General features: G+C 62.2%; 1 long non-coding RNA gene across 1 annotated transcript; it reads left to right on the forward strand.

Moving 5' to 3' along the window:
• Positions 1–75: 75 nt before the first annotated feature.
• On the forward strand, positions 76–22218 carry LOC116641170. Its single transcript, XR_004301143.1, has 4 exons — positions 76–167; positions 1543–1589; positions 9052–9156; positions 22161–22218. It is a non-coding gene; the product is annotated as an uncharacterized LOC116641170 (long non-coding RNA).
• Positions 22219–22867: the final 649 nt, after the last annotated feature.

The following is a 22867-nucleotide window of genomic DNA, read 5'->3' on the forward strand; positions in this document are numbered from 1 at the left end:
CCCAGGGCTGATGGTCAAGGCCGTGGCCCTTGGTCTTGGCTTTAGAGTTCTCCGACAGGCAGGCTTTCTAAGTGACCCTCTCCGAGAGGTGATAACCCTGGAGCCCTATCTCTTGGGATCTCTGATGGGCCCCAAAAATGGGGGCCCATCAGAGGGGAACTGGCTAGGTAGGTTGGACCAGGGGTTTTCCAAAGGCTCCTCGAATTCCAGAGGCCGAGCCTGGCCAGCCCCCTTCCCTGGAAGGCTTCGCTCAGTCCAGCCTGGGAGACCGGTCTGGGAGTGAACAGGAGGACATGGGGATTGGCTGGGCCTGGGGCTGGGGCAGCATGCGCCATCTTTCCCAAGGCTTTAGAGAATGGTCCTCAAGGCAGGCAGCAGGTCTCCTGAGAGGGTCCACAGAGGGGAGGGAAGGCAGCTCCCCAGACCTAGAAGGACAAGCAGCCTGAAGACTCTGATGGGCGGGTCAGGAAGGGGGCTCTGGCCATTTCTCCCACCCTCCCACCCTCCGTCCCATAAACACTTCTTGAGAGCATCAGCTCTCGCATGGGCTCTATCCCCGATGCAGCCATGAACCCGTGAACAGAACCCAGTCTCTGCCCCTCCAGGGAGGCCCCAGTCTAGAAGGGTGCAGACGAATTAGGCTCTGCATGCAGTGTGGTAGGTGCCTCGGCAAGAGCACAGGAGCAGGCAGGAAGGTTCACCTTTGAGCTGTGTCTTGAGGGCAGGTAGGATATGACTATTCAGACAAGAGGGAAGGGTATTACCTCTAGAACATGCAAAAGTAAGGGGGTAGGAAGCACCAGGGTAGGCTGCAAAGGGGCTCCCAGTAGGAAGCTCCTGGTGAGGCAGGGCAGGGACCGTGTACTGCACAACCTCGCACATAATCTCTTTAGGTAAGTTCCATCAATGGGGAACACCTGTCCTCCTGACTGTGTTTTATAAGTGTTTGTTTTTGTATCTGTTTGTTCTCACTGGCAGGCACTGGGTTGGTGTATCTGTACCCTCTGGAACTAGTGGATACATGGGGGGTGCCGAGTGAATTCTGAATGGCTAAATGGGTAGATGGATAGATTGTTAGATGGATGAATGAATGGCTGGATGAATGGACAGTAAGGTAGGTGGGTGGATGGATGGATGATTGGACGGTGGGGTGGGTCGCTGGATGGATGGATGGATGATGGATGAGTGGGCAGTAGGGTAGGTGGATGGATGAATGATTGGACAGTAGGATGGATGGATGGATGGATATGTGACTCGGTGGTTGGTAGGTGGGTGGGTGGTAGGGTGGATGAGTGGATGAATGGATAGATGGATGGATGGGTGCATGGTTGGGTGAGTGGGTGGGCAGGTGGATGGTTGGATAGTTGAGTGGCAAGGCAGATGGATGGACGGATGCTTTTCTTCTACCATTTTAGTTCAAGTAAAAAATTGCACACTTTCACAGAGAATCCTAAAAACCTACCTCTTGAGCCACCCGTGGGGGAGCCGATGGCTGGCCTGTCTATTAACAAACACCCTCTTGCCTTCTGTGATGCATTCCAGGAGCTGAGGCTCCAGCTACCGTGGATGGAAGCAATTCCTGAGATCAGGTGGGTGAGGAGGGGGTGGGTACCAGGGAATGGAAATTCTGCGTCACTGATAGTTCAATGAAGGGAGAACCCCGTAACCTCATCCCCCCTCACCATGGTCTGACCTGAAGCTTGGAGAATGCGTTTGTAACCCCTCAGCTTTGGGACCTAAAGGCTGGGGGGTTCCCTGGGGTATCTGTGCATTAGTACTCAGACAGTCATGCATGCTCTTGTCACAAGAACCTCCTCAAATGTCAGAAGAGGGGCAGCCTTCAGGAACAGAGAAGCCAGAGTGGCCCACCCAGGGGGAGGAGAACCTTTAGGAGGTATCAGCAGGTGCGGGGTCGGCCTGGGGCTGTTCCTCCAGGTGCCCCTTCCAGGTGTGAACCGTCACAGTCTGTCTTCATAGAAGGCCCCGGACCTTGGGGGTCACTGCTTCGTCCAGGCTGGCCATCCCCCAGGCTCCTCTGGTCCTGCTCTCTCGCACATGAGTCAGGATCACTGGACAAATGCCGGCATCAGCGGGCGAGGCCTGGGGCCACTGAGAGCCTTGCAGGATGGACGGGATCTTTCTGGAAGAACAGGATGGCTGTTTGGTAGCTGGGCCCCACCTGCTGTCGGGTGGTGCAGAGGTGACCGCACCCTGAAATCCGTGGGAGGCGCTTCAAAGTGGGGTTGAGAGCAGAGGCTTGGGCGTCAGGAACTGGGTCTGAATCCCGGCTCTGCTGCTGTGCGGTCTGGGCGTCGGGACGGGGTCAGGCTGCCCTTCCCAGTCGCGGGCACGGGCCCTGCCCAACGAGGGCCAAGGGCAGCCCGCTTATCATGACCGCAGCTACCGGCTCGTCATGCGGGTCTGAGTAATGGGATGGATGTTCTCCGGGCCTGGCACAAGGGGCACGAGGAGGAGGGGCGCCCCTGCAGGAAGCCCCGTTGTTATCTGTCAGACGGGCCCCTGTTTGCCTCCTGTCCCCGGCCCGGCCTCCATGTCCTCATGGGGACCTCTTGGGACCTCGCCAGGGTGGTGGGGCCACCTTCGGCAAGCGGCGGGGGGTGCCTGCCGAGGGTGACAGCCCACACAGGGTGCGCATGAAACGGGAGCGCAGGGCTGTGGAAGAGGCTGGCAGGACTGTGCAGAAACGTATGGAAACGTCATCTGCAAAGCTCACGTTGTCCTTGCAACGCTTAACATCACCGGCTTCCTGCCGCTCGGTTCTGCGCAAACAGAGGTCAACGCCGCGCCCCCGTGCTGCCCGTTCTAAGTTAACTGTGGCAGTGCCCCCCCCACCCCCCGGTCCTGGGGCGCAGCCGCGGCAGTGGGAGGGGCCGGTGGCCTCAGCCGGCCTCTCCCTCCACCCTCCCCTGGTCGGGCAGCTGCAGGACAAAGCCGCTCATGTCGAGAGGCCAAGTTTTGGGCCAGGGTGCCGTGGAGCTGAGGTGGGAAGGCAAGCACGTGGCCCCGCTGCGGTCGGAAAGCCAGCTCAGTAGCGCACCTGTTCTCCGGAGCTGAGGGCTCAGCCACCCCATGCGGAGCCGGGGCCCCGCAGCTCAGCCTTGGCCGGAGGGCCCTGCCTGCACAGGTCTGCGGTCTGGAGGGGCTGGAGGAGAAAGCCCGTGAAGGCCTGGCCGCAGTCCCCGGGACCTTCCTCTGAACCATGTCTTAGCTCGGTGGCCCAGGAGCTCGGCTCCAAGACAGATTTACAATTCAATTGTGAAATGGGATAAAAATTAGACACCCCCTTTGGGCATCTCAATTTTCCTTTTTAAAAGGTTCTGTTCCTCTCACTGAATTTGTTTACTTCTAGATTAGCTTTTATGTTGTGCTGACAGGCACGAGCGTGGAGTGGGGGGCGGTCTGCCAAGTCTTCCTTCTTCACCCTGGGAGAAGCTCCAGTGAGGACCCAGTGGCCACAGGAGCCCTATTCGCTTGTGACCCGGGCTGTGGGCCTAGTGGTGAAGAAGTAGTGCTGATTCGAATCCCAGCTTTGCTGTGTGTTAGCGGGGTGGCCCTAGGCCCGTTACCAACATCTCTGTGCCCGTCTCCTAAGTGAAGGGCGAATGCACAATGCAGGTGCCGGGCCAGGGAGGAACGGTGCCCAGAATAGACCCTGAAGCCAGGATTCAAGAGTGTGTACACGTGCATGCACGTGTATGTGTGCCCATGCGTGCAAGTGTATTCATTCCTCTGTCCGTGTGAGCAGTGTGCACAGGCATGTGTGGAGGGGGGTCCCGGCCACGCAGGGAGTGGGGACAGATGTGGGACGAGGAAAAGGAAGCGTGCAGTCTTATGCTGTAGGGGAGACAGGTGTCAAGCAAGTGGACAGAGGGGGCCAGACAGCGAGGGGAGGGGAGAGGGTGGGGAGGAGAGGCCTGGCTGTGAGCCAAGGCCCAAGACACACGCAGGCGGTGGCCGCATGGGGGGAGGGCCGCGGTGACTGGAGCAGGAGAGAGGGGCGAGGGATGCCTGTATTCGGGCCCCCTGACGAGCATGGGAGGGTTTGTGGGGAAGGTGCTTTAGACGGTTCTGGATTGGCCAGCAGATTATTTCCACGCACTTCCTCGGCCACTCCAGATGTCACCAACAAGGAGGAGGGTGAGGGTCCTTGGAAGCCCCTCTAGACGGGACCCCCGTCCTGGGGCAGGAGGAAAGGGACATCGGCGGGAGGGGGGCCACCTGCCCCTGGAACCGTCACACCTTCTTCCCACTTTCCCGGTGTGGGGCTGGATCTGGGCTCGAGGGCCACGCTGCCCACGAATATCTCACTTTCCTTCCAATATATTTTCCACCAGAAGGACGTTCCAAAGCCCTGTCCCACGTCTGCGGGGCTCCGGCGCCGGTGAAGTGCTTTCCACTGTTTGTGCGGGTCCGGTGGAAGGGGGACGGTGGGCAGGCGGGGAGGAGCCGGCCCTTGGCACCATTGCCGCCCCGTGGGCTGCAGGCCGCAGGACGCCTCGGCTTTGGTGCGGCCAGCCCGTCTCCAGCCGGGAGCGCCCTGGCCCTGACTCACCGAGAATCACCCGGGCCGTGCCGGGCTGTGCCTGCCGGGGCCTGGAAGTCTCCTGTGGTGCGCGCCGGCGCCCTGCTCTCCTGGGGATCTGGAGCGAGTCCCGCCCTGACACTGGATTTCATTTCCTTATTTGCTCCCCCAGCCCCAGTACATTTGCTCATGTCCCGTCTCTGGGCCACGCAGCCCTGGACGCAAACCCCTGCTCGCCGCAGGCTTCGGGGGCAGCATGACATCTGCAGCGTGCAGCACTAAGCCTGGCTTGGGGAGATGCCCACGGCCCTTAGGACAGAGTCCAAACTCCTTGCCCTGCACACACCTCCACGACTCTGCGCTCTGGCCACACCAGCTTCCATCGACCCCAGGACAGGACCCACTCTTCCCACTGGTGCCGGGTGTTCCCTTGCCTCCTCCTCCTCCCCATCTGGATAGCTCCTCCAGTCCTTGCTGTCTCAGCTTGGATGGGGCTTCTTCCAGGCAGCCCTCCCGATTCACCCCCAGTCTGGATTGGGCCCCTAACATGTGCACTCTGAGCTCGGCACGGCCAAGTCCCCGCCATGTGGTATCAAAGTCGTCCGTTGAGGCCCAGAGACCTCAGGAGCCAGAAGCCGCTCAGGCTTGCCATGGCCTCCCGGAGCCCAGCCCGTGTCAAATGCTCAAGGAGTAAAGGAAGGGATGAAGGAACCATCAAAACGTCCCCGCACTCATGGCGAGGCTTTGGGCTATCCAGGAGTTAAATTTTCTCGACTGACTGGTGGGACTGAGCGGTGTGCACAGGGCTTCCTGTAGGGTGCCGTCCGTGTGCCCCGGCAGGAGGGGCCCCCTGCACCTCCGCGAGGCCCACGCGTGCAGGGAAAAGGGCTACTCGGTGCAGACGCGGGCTGGCCTGGGGCATGACTCGGCCCTTCCCAGGCCCCACGAAGGAGCACCAGGGTGCTCATGCCTGACCTGCTGGGGCCCCGGTTCCCAACACAGCCAGGCGTGAGGCTGGCGGATGCCCCTGGTGCCCAACATGAGGGTCAGGCCAGCACCAGTGTCCAGATGGGCACTTCTGGGATGGGGCTGGAGGTGGTGGCTCCTGAGGCCGGGCACCCCTCCGCCGTCCTCACGGGGGACCTCCTGACATGTTCCTTGGCGAGGGGGGAGGGCTGTGGGCTTGACCCATGGGACTGGGTCCTCGCTCTGGTTTGGAGTCCAGAAACCCAGGGCCCCACCTGCTCTGGCTCACTGTGTGACCTTGGGCCTCGGTCTCCCCACCTGCAAAGGGGGGGCCTCCAAGGATCCCTCCACGTCCTTAAAGGAAGGTTCTCCTGTGCGGAGCCACAAATCTGGGCTCAAGACCCAGGCAGAGCTGAGTTCATATCCTGCCTCCGCTGAGTACTTGCTGAGTAACCCTGGGCCAGTGGCTGAGCCTCTCTGAGTCTGTTTCCTCTGACTGTGCCCGAGGTGAGGGTTGTGTGGGGGGCAGGGGAGATGAGTACAAGTGCCCTGAGGTTTCCAGTCCAGAGAGCAGCTGAGCTTGCTTGGGGCCGCGTGCTCCTTTCTCTGCAGGTCTCCTGCGACCACATCCGAGGGACCCCAGATATGGAGGAAGGGGAGCAGGAAGACCGGGCTCTCCAGCCCGCAAGGGCCGCCCGCTCTCGACACTGGCTCCTTCCTGCAGAGCCCACTGATTGCAGGGACCGCCCAGCCCCGTGGACCCGGCTCAGGAGCAAGTTCATGCCTCGAACATAAGACAAACCCACGCAGAGTGAGCTCAGGGGCAGAAACAAGACGTGTGGCCCGGAGGCGTTCTGAGCCTTCGAGGGGACACGGTATTTGCACGTTCAGGAGCCCGCTGGGGAGGACTCTGGGCGCTGGCCTCCCCCCAAGTGGAGCCCAGAGTTCGGAGGTGTAGCCTCCCCTGCGGCTTGCAGGGCAGGTGGGGAAGGCCTCCCTGAGGAGGGGCCGTGCAGTCCCCTACTAACCTCAATCTCCCCCTCTGTAGAATGGGGTCAGCAGAAGCTGCCCCACCCCTACTGTGAAGGGCCAGTGGGGTCATGCCTAGAAGGAAGGACTCAGCAGGTGCCTAAGCAACTGCTCCCAGAGCAGGACCGGGGAGAGACTGAGGGATCTCCTTTGGGCCCTGCCCCGACCCCACGCTTCCTGGGAGGCCCCAGAGCCCCAGGCTCCTCCCAGTGAGGTGGACACAGGTATTACCTCCATGGGCAGTGGGGGTATGGGAGGTGGGGCTGCAAAAGAATTGGGGGGTGGGGGACCTGCAGGCAGGATGGAGGTGGGGCTCCCCGGCTGAAGAGAGCACCCCACCTGGAAAGAGGGGCAGAGAGGCTCACCCTTCTGGGGCTTTCCCCAAACCCTTGCAGTGTCTGAGGATAAAGCCTGCCCAGAATGAGACCACCCCACCCCTCCCCTCCCCATGACTGAGGGTCCCCACTCCGTGTCTCAGTGGGTCCTAGCTGCCAGGGGTCACAACACAGGCACCGAGGAGAGGGCACTCCGGGCGTCCCCAAGGGAGCCAGGATCTGGGGCCCACTACAGGAGGCAGATCTGAAGCCACGTGGGAAACAGTCCCCTTTGGAAGGGTCCTCCCAGGATCAGCCTGCGCTGATGGGGAGTGAGCCCCTTGCCGCTAGGGAGTGAGCCCCTCGCCGCTAGTGGTAACCAAGCTGAGATCAGCCGGCCATCCCTCAGTGGTGTCGTGGCAGAATCGAGGAGGCCAGGACACGATCACAGGTCCCGCGGCCTTGGCGTGGACCCTCCGCTGGGCAGACAGGCGGGCAGGCCCTCCTAGACATCCGGCCGGCGTCTCCACCCCCAGGAGGGAAGGCTGACCCTGTGGCTGCCTGAAAGGACTTGGGTTTGATGTTTTGAAGAAGTGGCTTTTTATCAGAAAACCCTCTGGGAGTCTGGGCTGCAACAAAGGAAATGATATCTGTTGTTTCAGGAGGGGAGAAAACTTGTGGGGGGCGGTCATTGAGATTTATGGCTTCCCCTGGGCCTGATCGCCTCGGGGGGCTTTGTAACCCTTGGGCTAAGTGGTGCCAAGACAGACAGCAGACAGAGGCTTGCTCCCTCTCCCCCTCTCCTCCCTCCCCTCCCAGTCCCCTCCCTCTCTCGCCCCTCTCCCCCACTCCCCTCCCTCTCTCATTCTCTTCTCTATCTTCCTCGCCTCCCTCCCTCCCTCTCTCTCCTCTCCCCTCCTCTTCCCCTCTCCCCTCCCTTTCTCACCCCCTTCCCTCTCCCTCCTCCCCACCCCCTCCACCCTCTCTCCCTCCCCACCCCCTCTCCCCTCCCTCCCTTTCTCACCCCCACCCTCTCTTTCCTCTCTGCCCCTCCCCCTCATTCTGTCCCCCTCCCCCTCTCCCCCTCCCCTCTCGCCTCTCTCCCTTCCCTCCCTCTCTCCCCCTCCCCCACCCTCTCTCTCCTCTCCTTCCTCCCTCGTCTGTGGGCACTGGCTTCTGTGTTGTGGGGCGGGGCACTGCATTCAGCAGGTGCTCAACACACGCTGATGATCTGCCCTGTGGAGGCAGAAGTGGGACCCCAGGGCACAGCCAGGTCAAATGAGGAAGATGCTTCTAACCACTGCCTCAGTCAGGAGTGAGGCACCTGTCTCCAGGGGCATGTAAGGGAAGCTGCGTAGCCTCTGGCAGGGAGGCAGAGGGGAGTCTTCTTCATCACAGTGAGGTTGATCCAGAGCCTCAGACTGGGCCCCAGGCCCCCGTCTGCCCCTGGGGCTGCCTCACTCCCGCCTTCCTCCCTGTCCACTGTGCAGCTAGGTTGACAAGTCAATCCAGCATTTCTGTACCCATTTCTGAGGCTGTTGCCTGGGCTGTCCCCCCAGGCTCCGAGGGCTAGGATGCTGCACAGCTCTGGAGGGCTGGGCGGGGAGAGGCTGCTGGCAGGCTGTGGGGCAGCCCCCAGAGGGGGTGAGGCACCCTCCTCCCTGAGGCTGTGTTCAAGGCCACGTGTTCCTGCAGAGGTGAAGGCTGGAGGGGCTGGAGGCCAGACAGACCCCAGGAGGCAGAATCGCCATAGTGCCAGGTCCCGCTGGGCCGCTGGCCTGAGCGGAGGGCGCCCCCGCCCGGACGGTGGAGTCCCTGCGTCAGGGGCTCAGTGGGGCGAAGCTCAGGGCACCCTGACCGCCTACTAGCCCCCATTCAGAAGGTACTTGGAAGAGCTTGCCAAGTCCTTCTGGGCAGATGGGCAGGGTCTGCTCCTCTGTGTCCTGAGCCTGGGGTGATCCTCCCAACGCCCCATGAGGAAGGTGGGACCCTGGGTGGGGTGCCCAGCTCCTCCCGCCCTCTGACAGCTCCCCGCTGCTCCCTGGCCTCCGGCTGTTGGTGGAGGGACTTCCCTGCCCCACCCCGTGGGGCTGGGCGGCAGGACAGGCCTGGACTAAGGGACTAAGGGATGGCCGGTGGAGGCGAGCGGGCCAGGTCCTCCCCCTGGTTCCGCAGCCGGCTTGCTCTCTTCTGCTCTAGAGATCTGCCCCCAGGAGTGTGCGAGGAGGAGGAGATGCAGGAGCAGACCCGAACCCAGCCTGCAGCCTGGCCCCCCACACCTACCTCGGACCCACAGACCCACCGGTGAGGAAACCACTGTGGGTTCTTGTAACCAACTGAATTCGGGGGTAGTTTGTTATGCAGCAAGCGCTGACTAATACACATGTATACAAAACATTTCTCTGCCTGACACGGCTCAGATTGGCCCAGTGACCCGGCCCCGGCCAGGACTGCCCCCTGTCCTCGCCACGCTGTCCCGGCCTCCAGCTGGTGCCCCGGCCACTTCCAGCCTCCATCCAGCCTCCACCCCCGGGCCTCAGGATTCTGTCCTGACTCCTTATCACCTTGTCGTGGCCCACGAGGCCCTGCTGACGTGCCACGTGCGTGCCAGACACTCACTCACTCTGACACACTCACACTCATATCCACACACTCGGACTCACACCTGTGTTCACATGCACGCTCACACCCATAGACGCACACACTCACACTCTCTCAGACTCATATCTGCACACTCAGACTCATACTTGTGTTCACACACAAACACGCTCACACACTCAAATTCACACACTCAAAGCCACACTCACCCACATATCTGCATACTCAGACTCACTTGTGTTCACACTCAGGAACGCACTCACGCACACACTCCCTTCTACTCACACACACACACACACTCACGGACACACACATTCTCTCACACACTCAGCCTCCTGGCCCTTGTACAAGCACTTCCTCTGTGGGAACGCCCTGCCTGGACCCCCTCCTTCCCCTCGGCGTGGCTATGCTGCTCCTCCAGGAAGCCTTCCGTGCCTGTGCTCCCCAGTCGCGCGCGTCCGTGTCTGTCCCCGGCAGCAGGTGCGGTGCCCCATACGCAGCAGGCACTCGCTCTGTGCTGACTGGATCACTGTTTGCCACAGTGTGCCGGGAGGGTGGCTCGGGCCCTCACAAACCCAGCAGTGAGGCGGGGGCTCTTTCAGGGGACCCCGGGGCCCTCTGAGCTTCCCATGAGCTTCCCATCCCGAGGAGGCAGCTGCTGCGGCCAGGCCCCTGGGCTGTGACTGTGCGCTTTGTCCTCAGAGGCTGTGGGCCCCACCACCCTGCACCCACCTCCTCCCTCCCCAGGGACGGCACCATCTAGGAAGTTCCCTCCTCCGAGATCCAGCACCAGGGGAGTGGATGGACCTGGGAGCCCGAGCCCCGCCAGCCCATTGCCCACGTTAGCCCCTCAGCCCGAGTGTGTCAGCTTAGCCTCCCAGGGCCTGGGTCTCAGAGACAGGGATGGCAGCAGCCCCGGCTGAGGTCACAGGGACATACAAGGGGCTATCTTACAAGTGCTACCCGTCCCAGGGGTACTTAGACTCCATGGCCCCTGGAGGAGGGTGCAGCTGCGTGCTCCTGACCCCTCCTCCCCAGGGACTTGGTGAGGCCCCAGGGAGCCAGTGAGGAAGGGGCTTGTAAGAGCCCACAGACCCCTCCCCTCCGCTCCCCTCCCCTCGGAGGTGTGAATCACCTGCTGTGTCAAGGTGCCTGGCCCTCAGGTGGGTGGGGCTAGCAGGGCTCTGGTCTTCAGGGAGAGTGTGCAGGGGAGGGGCAAGGAGAACCCGAGGGTTGGGCGGGCTGAGTTTCCTCAAAGCCTGAGTCACCAGGCTCCGAATCTTGGCTGACCCTCAACTCCCCTGTCGGGACTCCTTCCGTGGAAGGCCGGCACCTTCCCAGCTGGAGAATCTGTGGGAATCCCTCAGGTGGGCTCAGCCTGCGGACGCCAGCCCGAGGGGCTGGGGCAGTAACTCGGGGCAGGACGACGGCTGCGCCCCGGTGCCGGGCAGCCAAGCCCCATGGGGACTTGGGGAGGTTGTGTTCTGCGGGGCCCTGCAAATTCGAGCCTTCCCCAACTGCCTGCTCAATGGGACTTTGCCCCCACGCTTTTAGAAAGCATAGCTCTGCTGTTATCCAGGAGAAGGGACGCAGGGGCGAGACCGCAGGCCAGGAGGAGCAAAACATCCAGGAGGGAGGGGACAGGACTCAGGGGCAGGAGAGACCGACCTGAGAAGCCGTGCCTTTCATCAGGGAGACTGGGAGTAAGGACAGTCGGGAGGTTGCCGTCCACAGTGGCGCTGGGATCCCTTGTCAATGACCCAGCAAGTCCACTGCCAGGCACATGCCCCACGGAGACGAGTGCCCAGGGCCCCAGCAGGCACTGTGGGGGGGCACCTCAGCCTGCGGGTGATGGCTCCGAGCTGTAGAGGATCCAGGCGTCTCTGAACAGCGGCGCACATGAATAAGTCCTCACGTGGCTGCACGGGGCTCTCCTGGGGGAATGGTGACAGCCCATTGTCTAAAATTCCAACAAGCAAGAGTGGTCCCAGGTGTTAGGGGTCAGGCCGGGGAGGGATGCTGGGGGCTCTGGGGCCGTTTCGGGGGCTGGTAGAGTCCGGTTCTTGCCTGAGTAGCGGCTATGCGGAGTGCTCCTTGTCCCAAGTCACCTTCCTGTACATTTGCTCCACTTTGACTAAAAAAAAAAAATCGAGGAGTTATATTTAAAAGGGGGGTATCCCCAGGTGAGCCCCTCCCCCTGCAAGTTACCTGGAGGCCCAGCTCCCTCTGGGTTTTGAAGGTTGAGATTCCTATCAGTTGGAAGCCATTGGCCTGTCACACTGGAGGCTGGGCTCAGGGTCGCGCTGGGCTGGGGGAGGCCTCCTCCACCCCCACGCTGGGTCCAGAAGCCTCTGTGTGGGCTCAGGTAAGAGGGGGATGGGGACGTGAAGCAGATGATGTACCCCATGTGAGCAGCCAGCAGGGGAAGGCGCCCCTGGAAGGAGGGTCGCTGCCCGGGTCCTCGAGGACCCCTCCAGTGCCGGAGTGGGGCAGCGGCAGGAGGAAAGAGCCTCCCGAGGTTATCTGTGTCCTGGTCACCGTGGCAAACATTGGGAAAAAGAAAAAATTCAATCAAACAGTCCCATAGTGCTGGCACTGGACAGGAGAGCACGCATTCAGGTGAGGCTGGGCGCCTGCACCGGCCTGTGTGTGTGTGTGTGTGTGTGTGTGTGTGCGCGCGTGTGTGCGCACGCATCTGAGCGTGCACGTGTGTGCGTCCGTGCGCGGTTTCCACAATGCACACAATTGCCTCTAAAGAAATGGACATGTTCTTTAGAAAGAGGATGCTTTTTTGAATTTCAATTGGCTGTCTTAACAATGTCTGTTTAATTAGTGTGTTTTGAAGGGGAAATGAAGGAAAATTATAATTCATCTGAGAAAATGGTTGTACGTGCTCAGCTCTTCTATCGGGTTCCGGAGGAGCCGCCCTGGGTCCAGCAGAGCCGGAGCCCAGAGCCATCCAGGCCAGAGGAGGGAGGGAAGAGCCGCTGTGGCCGGAAGTGGGGGGATCTGGGGAACTCGAGGACAAGCGTGGGGAGGCTGATGTGCCCATCTGGGTGCCCGCAGAGTGCTGGGCACAGGGGCACGACGGGGAGCAGGCCCAGGGCCCCCCCACTCGTGGGCTTCGTAATCCAGGAGCCATGGGTGGTGGCAACAATTTTCGGTAGAGAAGGAACGGGGGCCCCACTGGAGACCTGGGTTCGAATTCTGATTCCGTCCTTGTTCTCTGCCAGAACTCGCCTAGACTCAGCTTCCTTATTTGTAAGATTTGTAAAAAGATGGTGTTGAGTGTGAACCAAATCAACCAACGACTAAGAAAGGGTTTCCCGAGTGTCAGGGCCTGGAGGAGCATGGCCACAACGCACCTGGAAGGTTCCAGGGGCAGCTCTCTGTCCCCTGGAGGGCTGGGTCTCCGCCAGGGTCCCCTGTGCCTACCCGGCCCTTTGTGTCCTCCCGGCTCGGTGAGGCAGGTGCATGGGGCTTGGTATTCGAGGCTGCATTGTGCACAGCCGGGCCCCCTGGGGTCTCCAGGCCCCGCTCCCCACAGCGGCCCACCCCCTGAGGAGGTCCAGGGAGAGCCCTGCCGGCGTGTCCTGTCCACCTGGCAGGCTCCCGAGTCTCCCCACTGGTCCACGCCCTTCCCGAAGGGTCTCTGCTCGCCCCCACCCCCCACTGCCCTGGTGGCTTTGGCCTGGGCTGGGGGTGGGGAGTCCCGGGTTCCTCCTCCCCCCACCCGCCCCCTCTGCTCCTTGGGCACCAGCCTGCACCGGTGCGACAAAGGGCTGTGGGCAGCTCTTGCCCAACATGCTCAGGTGTCGGCTCCCGTAGGAGGGAGTGGCTCAGGGGGAAAGGTGCGGGGGCCCCAATTTCCAGAAGAGTCTGCGTATCTGGGGTCCATGAGGAGCGCCCTCCACAACACCCTCACTGTCCAGTGAGGCAGCAGCTGCCCCTTCCTGGATGCCCACCGGCCGGACAAGGGCCGGGCCCGTCCTCTGGTTTAACAGGACTGTCACCACCCCTCGGGGAGGTGAGGGAGGTGGATGCGCTAGCCTCATGGGCCCCTCTGTTCATGACTGGCTGGTTCTAGTTCCCAAATGTGACTCCAAAGCCCCTTCCCTGCTCTGAGGGGGGCAGCCCGACACGGGGCCTTCCTGCAGGGCAGGGCCACAGGGCGACCCCAAGCACTATCCTCGCGGTGGGATTCCTCTGCCTGCGCCCTCTGTCCCGCCAGCCTGCGGCAGCTGTGACGCAGTGGCCGGCATGCCCACCAGCCCGGTCTTGCCCACTCCCTGCCTCTGCAGCTAGCTCTGCCAAGCGCTGTGTGCCCACGGGGTCCGCACAGCTGCCTTCCGGGCGCTGGCTTCCCTGCTCCCCATTGTTGGGCACCTGGGAGGGCTCCAGCTCTTCACAGTATGAATAGCGTTGCTATAACCATCTTGGCACAAGCCGCCTCTTTCCCCTCCTGATCACGTTATTTCCCTCTTGCAAGGGTTTGGGTGCTTTCCCTGACACGTTCTCTTATGCACCCAGGAGCTGGCGGGATGCCGCCCAGAGGTTGGCGGCCACCCAGGCTGCTGAGCCTTGGCCTCTTGCAGCAGATGAGACCGCCCTGGGAGCCAGGGGCCGCTCCCTTCACTTTCAGCACGCGTGTCCAGCTCTGTGCCCAGCACCGATCCGCACAAAACTTTGGCTGTGCCAGGACCCGCATCCCCGTTTCATAGATTCAGATGCTGAGGCTGAGAAGTTCAGCCACCCCACCGATGTGGTGGCAGGGCACTAAATTTGACCCAGGTTGGTCTGACTGGAGGCCAGGACTGGTTACCAGGACTCCATCCTCAGGACCCCTTCTGGACCCACAGTGTCCTGTGTCAGTCCCCAGGTGTCCACTCCGGTTTCTTTGTTTCCCTGTCCTGGGAAGTGCACCTCCCCGTTCCCACCTGCTGTCCCGTCTCCCAGACTCCTCACGGGGTCACAGGTCCTTGCGGAGCCAGGAGGATCCTGCCTGGGCCATCTTGGGCATCTTTGCCAGCTCCAGGGTGATCCCTGAGGGCCAGGACCTAACTCCCTGGCGTGCGTGTGCTGCCTGGTGGCAGGCCACGTGTGGAAGGCTGTGGCTCTCCCTCCAGCATCTTCGTCCCCACCGGCCTTGGCTAGAGCTAGTTGGACGGGTGGATAGACGCGCAGTTGGTCAGATGGACAGGTGGGTGGTGCACATACAGTATGACATGTCACAGAAGCCTCTGGAAGGAGACGCGTGAGCCATGTCCGAGGGGAGAGGGGAGCTGACCTGCATCCCACGCCCTGGCTGCATGTCAGCAGGGTAAGGGGTCCTCTCTGGGATAGCTCACCCCTGGGAAGGACACGACAAACTCAGGACCCTCTCCTGCACCCACAGCAGACATGACTAATCAACCACGGCTCCTTCTCCTGCTGAGCCTGCCTCCCAGCCCTCCTCCCACAGCCAAGACCAGCTGATTGCAGTTGGCACCGAGGCCATCCTGGCCATCCCAGCCAGGGTTATTACTGGAGTTATTACTGAAACCCAAATTCGTTGGCCCCACCAGCCTGTGGGTACCGACAGAGTACCTGGAGGGGTAGGGCTCGGACTCCTTCCAGCCTGCTTCACTCACGGGATCCTCAGAGCTGGCCGGCCCCAAGGAGCTCAGTGCTGCACCCCAAAGGCTCCTGGTGCCTCAGTTTCCCCTTCTAAGAAACAAAACCAGGGCCGGAGGTTGTCAAGTTGTCAGCCAAGGCCCAGCCCCATGCAGGCATCATGCTGGGGGTCAGCCTGCTCACTGCTTTCTGGGCACCAGGTGAGGTGCTCAAACCCCTGGGGCCTCAGCAATCCCAGCTTCCGGGGCCCCATCTCCAATGCTGTGTGCCAGTGGGTCTGAGGTGGGACCTGGAAACCTGCATTTTTCACAAGCCGGTGCAGGGCTCTGGGGAGAGTGCAGCCCCGTGAGAGTGCAGCCTGGCCAGTCAGGCCCATGGGCCGGCTGGGCGCTGACCCCCACCCACCCACCCCCTCCATGGGAGATATCTTCCCCAAGAGCAGGTCCCGCCCGGGGTAGGGCACCCCTACCCGTAACAGTCACAGCTGTAGGGGCCTGCGAAGAACCTTTCGGTAATTCTCCAGGACTGTCCCTGGGGAGGGGTGGGGGGTCTCACGTTTCGTTCCTCTGGATGGCCCCACTGCTCCTTGCTTGGTGGGGCCAGGCTGGTCCTCTCTAGACCCTCCCTCCCCTTGCTCCACCCTGCTCCAGTCCTGCCTGACCGAGCTGCAGGCCCCCCTTGGTCTGGGTGATCTCTCTGAGCCCCTGGTCACTTGGCCTCGTCAGCCCCACTCGGGGCCCAGTGTCTGTCACGTGTCCCCAAACAGCTCCATCAGTGAAGGGTGTGCTGGGTGCCGGGCCGGGGCCCAGGCAGAACTCCTGCTTGGTTCACCAAGCCATTGGCGCACCCTTGGGAGGTTGAGTGACCGGCTCTAATCTGTCCACTCGGATCTGAAACCCGGTTCTGCCCCTTGCAGCTGTGTGACTTTGGGTGATTACTCAGCCTCTCTGGGCCTCTTTTCCTTCCCCTGTGAAATGCACAGTCATGCACCTGCCAAAGGTACTGGGAGAATCATGTGGAACCAAGAAAATCGGGCCCAGACAGGCCTTTTGTGAGGATCGCATGCCGGAGGCATGGGACAGCCCTACCCGGACCCGGGTTTGAGGCGCCCTGAGCCGCCATGTGCCGCCCCGGGCCCGCGGCCCGGGGAAGCTGCTATTAATGGTCGTACCGCACCCGACAGCACATTCTCCTCCACGGGGACCGCAGCCTGTGAGCTTTGGCACCAGCGCGCGCGCCGAGCTCCGAGCCGCCGCCCCGGCCGCCTCCCAGGTGGGGCCCACCCGCCCGCCCGATGTGGTTGCCCACATGCCTCCTCCACCCGCCAGGCTCTGGGCCACACACAGCCCATGCTTCCCTCACTGAAAGTCAACAGACCCATTTTAGCAAATGTGGAAGCCACAGAAAAGCAGAAAGTGGTAAACAAAGTGCCCCAAGGCCCCCTCCCCACCCCTGGCCTCCAGGAGCCGGCTCCCCTGTCCATCATTCCTTACATCCCACTCACCATCCTCATGAAAGCCTGAGCCCTCGCTCTGTGCCCGGCCCCACACCCAGGGGCTCTATCCTCCTGCCAACCTCCGGCCCTGCTCTTGTTGGCGCTTGTTTCTCAGAAGGGGAAACTGAGGTGCCAGGAGGTGCTATGTCCCGGCGGGCAGGCGGGTGTGGGGGTGTGCAGTGCACCTGGTGGGCTGTGGCCCCGAGGCATGAACCAGGGTCTCCCTGACCCCCGCCCGGGGCTCCTAGCCAAACGGGGACTGAGCAAACACGTGCCAACAGTGTTTACAAAGAGGAGAGCAAGGGGACCGTCCAGGTTGTCCCCGACGTCCATGCTGGAGGGGGCGCCAGAGGTGGGATTTCCAGAGACTAGGTGCCGCCTTTCCTGGGGCGCTAAGCTGGAGCTTCCCCCCCCGCCCCCCCTGGAGGCCAGGTGGGCTCAGCTGCCGGGGGCCTGTCTGGCCCCGTGTTTTCTCAGCGGCTGCATCCGGCCAGGGCCGAGTCAGAGGCAGCGGCTTGGCCCCCAGGAGCGCCCACATAAATCACCCCAGCGGCGGCAGGCCCTCCACGCCCCCACCTTTCCCGCCGCCCTCCGCCCCCGCCGCTCCCCTGGGCCTGCCTTCCCAGCTCGATTAGCCGCCAGCTCGCCAACGGGGCTGTCTTCCAGGTGAACATTCCTTAGAAAAATGACTTCATTATCACCTTGGACAGCTTGGAGTTGGGGGAGGGACGAGTGTGGCCCAGAGGGGGCAGGCGGGGTGGACGCCACCTCCCGGGGGCTCCTCAGGCAGCTGGGCCCAGGGTGGCAGGAAGGCCTGCAGCCCAGGCGCACAGAGACCCCCACCCGGCGGGCCTGACGGAGACGGATCTGTGGGCCCAGGGGCTGCAGGGGAATATTACATTATGATAACAAATCACTCTGCTGATTGGAACTTAATTATGTCTCTTTTATCTTGGTGACAGTCACGCACCTGGGCTCGAGGCTGGCTGGGGCGGGGGACTCAGCCCCTGGGGATTCACGAACCCGAGCCCTCCCCCACCCAGAGGAAGCCACCGCCGCCCCTCCCCCTCTATGGAGCAGGGGAGACAAAGGGGGCTTCTCCTGCAGGAGAATCCCCAGTCACCCGGGTCTTGATGGGAAGGGTGGGCCAGGGCAGTTTGGGGTGACTGGGGGGCTCTGCCCCGTCCTGCCCAAACAAACCCAGAGGGCCAACTGACCTCGGCCAGACTCCGGGGCACAGCCGCCGTGCGGGGGCCTGACCCGTCCAAGTGAGCAGCCGCAGGGTCATAATCTCCCGGCTGCTGACCACGGAGCAGCCCTGGGAAGGATGGTGTCCTATTCCCCGGGCAGCGGGAGGCAGACAAGGCAGCCTGTCAGCGTCCGCCTTCCAGGCTGGGCGGGGGACTCAGCCGGCTCCTCTGAGCCCCGGGGTGGGGCAGGACAGGACAGCAGGGCCGGCCAGCTCAGGTGAACTCGGGGGGCAGCTGGGCCTTCCCCGGAGCGCAGGCCGACGATGGCCAAGTACTGTTCAGAGAGCAAAATCCTACGAATTCCTACCTTTCTGAGGGCAAGTGTACCCTGTAGATTTTTCTGGAATGGCTTTGATTTGGGAAATATTGTCCCAGGAACCAATGAAATCCCAGTATGCTGAAGTTTGGGTTGTGGCCCTGGGGCTGCTTCCCCCAGCCCGGGGTGAGTTCAGATCCTGGACTGTATTAGCCACAGGGGCTTTGACAACCGCCTCGCCGGGGTCCTCGGTGAATGGCAGGTGCCCAGGCAAGTCCTGGGCAAGTCCGGGGCCTTCCGGGGCCTTCTGGGGCCTCGGTCCCCGCCCCTGGGTCACAGGGTAAAGACCACAAGCCCCCAGCACTGGCGCAAGGCTGCATGGGGGCATGTATGTTTTCAGTTCCACGACCAGCCCTGGGAGGCCCTCGCCCCGACCGGGATGCCGTGCTTCACGACGCCAACTTGGACTCCTCCACTCGACCCTGCGAGGGTCCAGTTATTGGCCCCTCTGCACAAGTGTGGAGACTGAGGCCCAGAGTGACGACGTCATCTACCCAAGTCCACACTGTGGCCAAGTGGCAAAGGCAGGCTTCGAGCCAAGGCGTCAGGCCCGGATGTCTGCTCTTGAGGGAGGCTCTCTGGCTGCGTGTCTGGCTAAGCGCACGTGCCCCCCACAGGCAGATGCTGTTGTCCTGTCATTGTGTAGATGATGACGGGTCATTAATCAGACAGCAGGTCCTGTCTGTGCCCCGCAAGACATGCGATAATGCTGAAGGGGGCGCTCATTTGGGCTCAAGAATATGGTTCCCACGCCAGTTCCAGGGCATACATGGATCATTCCAGCATGACTCGGGCCTGGGGGTCTCCTTTGCCCCCCACTGGAGAAGCTGGGACTTGGGAGCACGTCACCAGGGGGGCTGCCTAGGGCCCCAGGCTGGAGGCCTGAGGGCCCATCCCAGGGCTGTCCCTCACAGCTCCTGGCTGTGGGGTGTGCGTGGGGCCCGTGCTTCACCTTCGCCAAAAGGCTGCCAAGGGGGACCGCAAGAGTTTGCCTTCTGATGGAGGCGCCGGCCGACCTTGGCAGAAGGAACGGCGTTCCATAGACTGGCTCGGGGCTGCTGAGTCACCGCACAGGGTGATCCATCAGCCCGGCCACCGATGGCAGGAGCCGAGAAAGATGTCATTGCTTTGGGGACGGGGAGAGGGTTGGGTGGGCCTCTGTCTTCCACCCAGTTCCAGGCAGGGGTTGGGGGTCACTGTGCGGGGAGGGAGGGGCCGGGTAGGCAGTCTGCTCCGTATGGGTGTGCATGGGCTCTGTGTGCGCGTCTGTGGGCACGCGCTGCAGGCGTGAGCATGCCTGTGGGTGCACGCATGCCTGTATTCCCTGGTGTATCGGGGGCACCCGGGGGCCCGTGAACACGCCTTCTCGGCCGGTGTCCTGCTGTGGTCCACACGTGTGTTCCAGTGTTTGCAGGCAAAGCACAGACCGTTGGGACTTGGAGGCAAGGCTGTGAGCTGGGCGGGGAACCCCAGGTCTGCCATTTGCTAGCAGCCAGATCTGAGCCCCACCCCTCTCACACGAAGACAGTGCTGATGGCCGAGCTGGTGTCACCGGCTCGCTGTGACGGTTACTGGAGATTCCCAGAGTCCCCAGCGCCTGCCATCATCTAGGGCTGCGCACTGAGCCTGGGCGTGTTAGTCAGAGTTCTCCTGAGAAGCAGAACCGAAGGGGTGTGTGTGTGTGTGTGTGTGTGTGTGTGTGTGCAGAGAGGAGAGGGGTTTAGTGTAAGGCGCTGGCTCAGGGATTGTGGAGGCTGAGAAGTCTTGTCATCTTCTGTCCACGACCTAGGGCCCCAGAGCCCGTGGTGTAAATTCCAGCCGAGGTCCTAGACCCGAGAGCCAGCAGCGCCCACTTGGTGGGTGGAAGAGTGACTTCTCCTTTTGCCGGCCTTTTCATTCTCTTCGGGCCCTCAACAGGTTGGGTGAGGCCCACCCACACTGGGGAGAGCGAGCGTCTTTACTCCATCAGCTGATTCCAATGCTAATCTCATCCAGAAGCACCCACCCAGACACACCCAGACATCAGGACACCCCATGGCCCAGTCATGTGGACGTAGGAAAGGAACCACCACCACGTGGGCTTGTTGGACATGGGTGTGCAGATGTGTGTGAGCACATCTATTCCCCTGGGGGTGGTAAGTGTTTGCACTTGAATGCAACTGGGCAGGTCAGTGTGCCCATGGGTGCTTCTCCGGGAGCTGTGTGTGCACACTTTTGTGCTCGTGGGCTCACCCTGCCCAGGCGGGGCTGTATGCGTGCTCACATGTTCACCTTTGGGCCCCCGTATAGCCAAGCCGCGTCTCGGGACTGCTGGTCAGAGGTGTAATGCTTGCTGCTCGGCTCGGGTCAGGCTCTAGTGCCTGGCCATCTCTGTGTGGGCTCCAAGACACGGGCTGGCTGGGTTCAGGGTCCCCAGCTCGATGGCCGTCCTGCTGGGCCTCCACCTGCCGGTGGGGATGCCGGCTCAGATGGGGCTTTGGAATGGCCCGGAGGCCCCAGGAGCCTCCCTGTCTGCCCTAGTCTTGGCGTAGTGGGGGCACAGACACGGAGGAGTCACGGCTGCCCAGGGACCTGGAGCCACATCCCCAGTCCCCCGAGGAGGGCTGGTAGCCCACGGCCATCCCCGATGCCCACCATGGCCCTTGGCCGAGGAGTGAACCAAGGCCCTGCCGGGAAGGCAGTGACCTGTCTGCCCAGCAGCTCACAGTGCTCAGTTTGTCTCCGACGCATGAGAGTGCTCCGTCTTGGCTGCGGCTCTGAGCCCGTGCCCAGCGGTGTCTCCCAGCGGCAACCCCGCTCGCTGGTGGGGTGAGATCGGCGCCCAGAACCGACCCTCCCCCACGGAGGCGCTACCTCCCCATCCCTCCCGGAAGAGGCAGCCGCGGTAGCGGTGAGCAAGGAGCCTGCCGGAGCCGCGGCGCCAGGATCAGACAGGCCCAGGTTTAAATCCGAGCCAGAGCGCCATGGGCAATTTGCTTCCCCGTTCGGTGCCTCAGTTTCCCATTCCTGCCTTGGGGCCTGGGAGAGGCATCAGTGAGCGGGTGCTGCATGGTGTGAGCTTCATCTGAGCTGCCAGGTGGAGGCTCCGGGTCCCTGCTGGCCCCTGCCTCCTCGGAGCAGCCGGGGCGGACCCAGATTGCTCCCCAGGCTCCAGACTCACCTGTCTTCCGTCACATCTCAGTGAGCTAGGCTTGTCCCTTCAGGGAGGGCAGGGCTCCCTGTCACCTCTGTCACGTGTCCTCTCTCTCTCCATAAGTACCAGCTGTGAGCCAGGCCCGGGGAGGTCACACGGCCTGACGAGGGGCCGGGCTGGGCGGTGACCCGAGGCTGCATGGCTCCCGGGCTGTGCTGGTCCGTGGCTGTGGCGCCTGCTCTGCACTGAGCCCCAGGGGCCGTGGCACTTAGTGGGTGCTCACTTAGCGGGTGCTCACTTAGCTGGTTGCTTGTGTGTGAGTGTGTGTGTGTGTGTGTGAGCGGGTGTGTTTGCAGGGACATCGGAGGCCGAATCTGTTAGTTCACAGTGGAGTGAGAGTTTTGTGGTGACATCGAGATTCTTCAATCATTTGTCCACAACCAGGTCGACATTAAAAATTGCATGCGTACGTGTCAGGATCCGTACCGGAGACCTGCGTGGGAGGCAGGGGAGGGACTGGTCGGGTTGGGAGTGCCTCTCCATTTGAGTTTGGAAGGGGTGGGGATTCCTCCAGCTGCAGAGCAAAGCGCGCCCCCAGGGGAAGGGGTGCGGCGGGTGTGGGGCAGGCGAGGTTAGAGATGGAGCGGGATCCCGGGGGCCTCCCCTGCCATAGGTAGGAGCAGAAGCCACCAGGACCCCAAATCTGGCAGAGCCGTGGGGTGCTGGTAGGAGGAGCCCTGGCCTCAGCGCCCTCACGGGGGGCTCTTACCCCTCGCGCACTTCCGCCCCGGGGGGGTTTCTGTCTCCTGCTTCCATTTGGAATCTGCTGGCCCAGATGGCAGCCATCGCGCGGGGCCGCCCCCCAGCTCCAAAGTGGAAACAGATGTGTTTGTTCACGCACAGGAAAACTCACACCGACAGGTGGCCACGGGCCGCCTTCATGTCCAAAGGCCCGTGTCTGGCGGAGAAGAATACAAAGGACGCCCCGGATGGAAAGGGCAGCTTCAGGCCACCTTTCCGCCAGACGGTAAACTCACTGACGGCTGAGCTGTCTCCCCCTTCGTCTCCCCAGCCCTGAGCAAAAAGGACCCTAGTCAAAATGGGCCAAGCGGACGAGGGAAGCCTGACAAACACCCCCAACCTCCCAGAGGTGCTGAGAGGGAAAGGAGTTTATTCGATATGTTGTGTTCGTATCAGGCTCGGGGCGACCTCTGGAACCCTAGCCCTGGCTGGAAACGGAGCTTCAGGATGATTCTCTAGGGATAGTTTTCACAGACACCTGATCCCTGAGGACCTGACCCTGCGAGGTAGAGGCAGGTGCCCTGGGTGGAGGCCTGGCTTCCATTCCTCCTGCGGTGGCCGTCACCTGGAGGGAGACATGGCCGAGCCCTGAGCTTCAGTCTGCCCGATTTGGTGGTATAAGCTGCAGGGGTGAATCTTCAAAGAAATCTGGCACGGAAGCCCAGGCCGTGGGACCAATGGCGAGGCTGCTTCGCTGGACCAGGTGGGAGGAGGGGGCGTCTCAGTGAACCCCCGGGCCACCGTGGATCAGGCTGATGGAACCTGGCTGGGGGAGGCAGAGGGGCTGTGGGTCACCGAGCCCTGCTTGC

This window comes from Phoca vitulina, unplaced genomic scaffold (genome assembly GCF_004348235.1).
Source record: "Phoca vitulina isolate PV1807 unplaced genomic scaffold, GSC_HSeal_1.0 scaffold21, whole genome shotgun sequence".
NCBI lineage: Eukaryota > Metazoa > Chordata > Mammalia > Carnivora > Phocidae > Phoca > Phoca vitulina.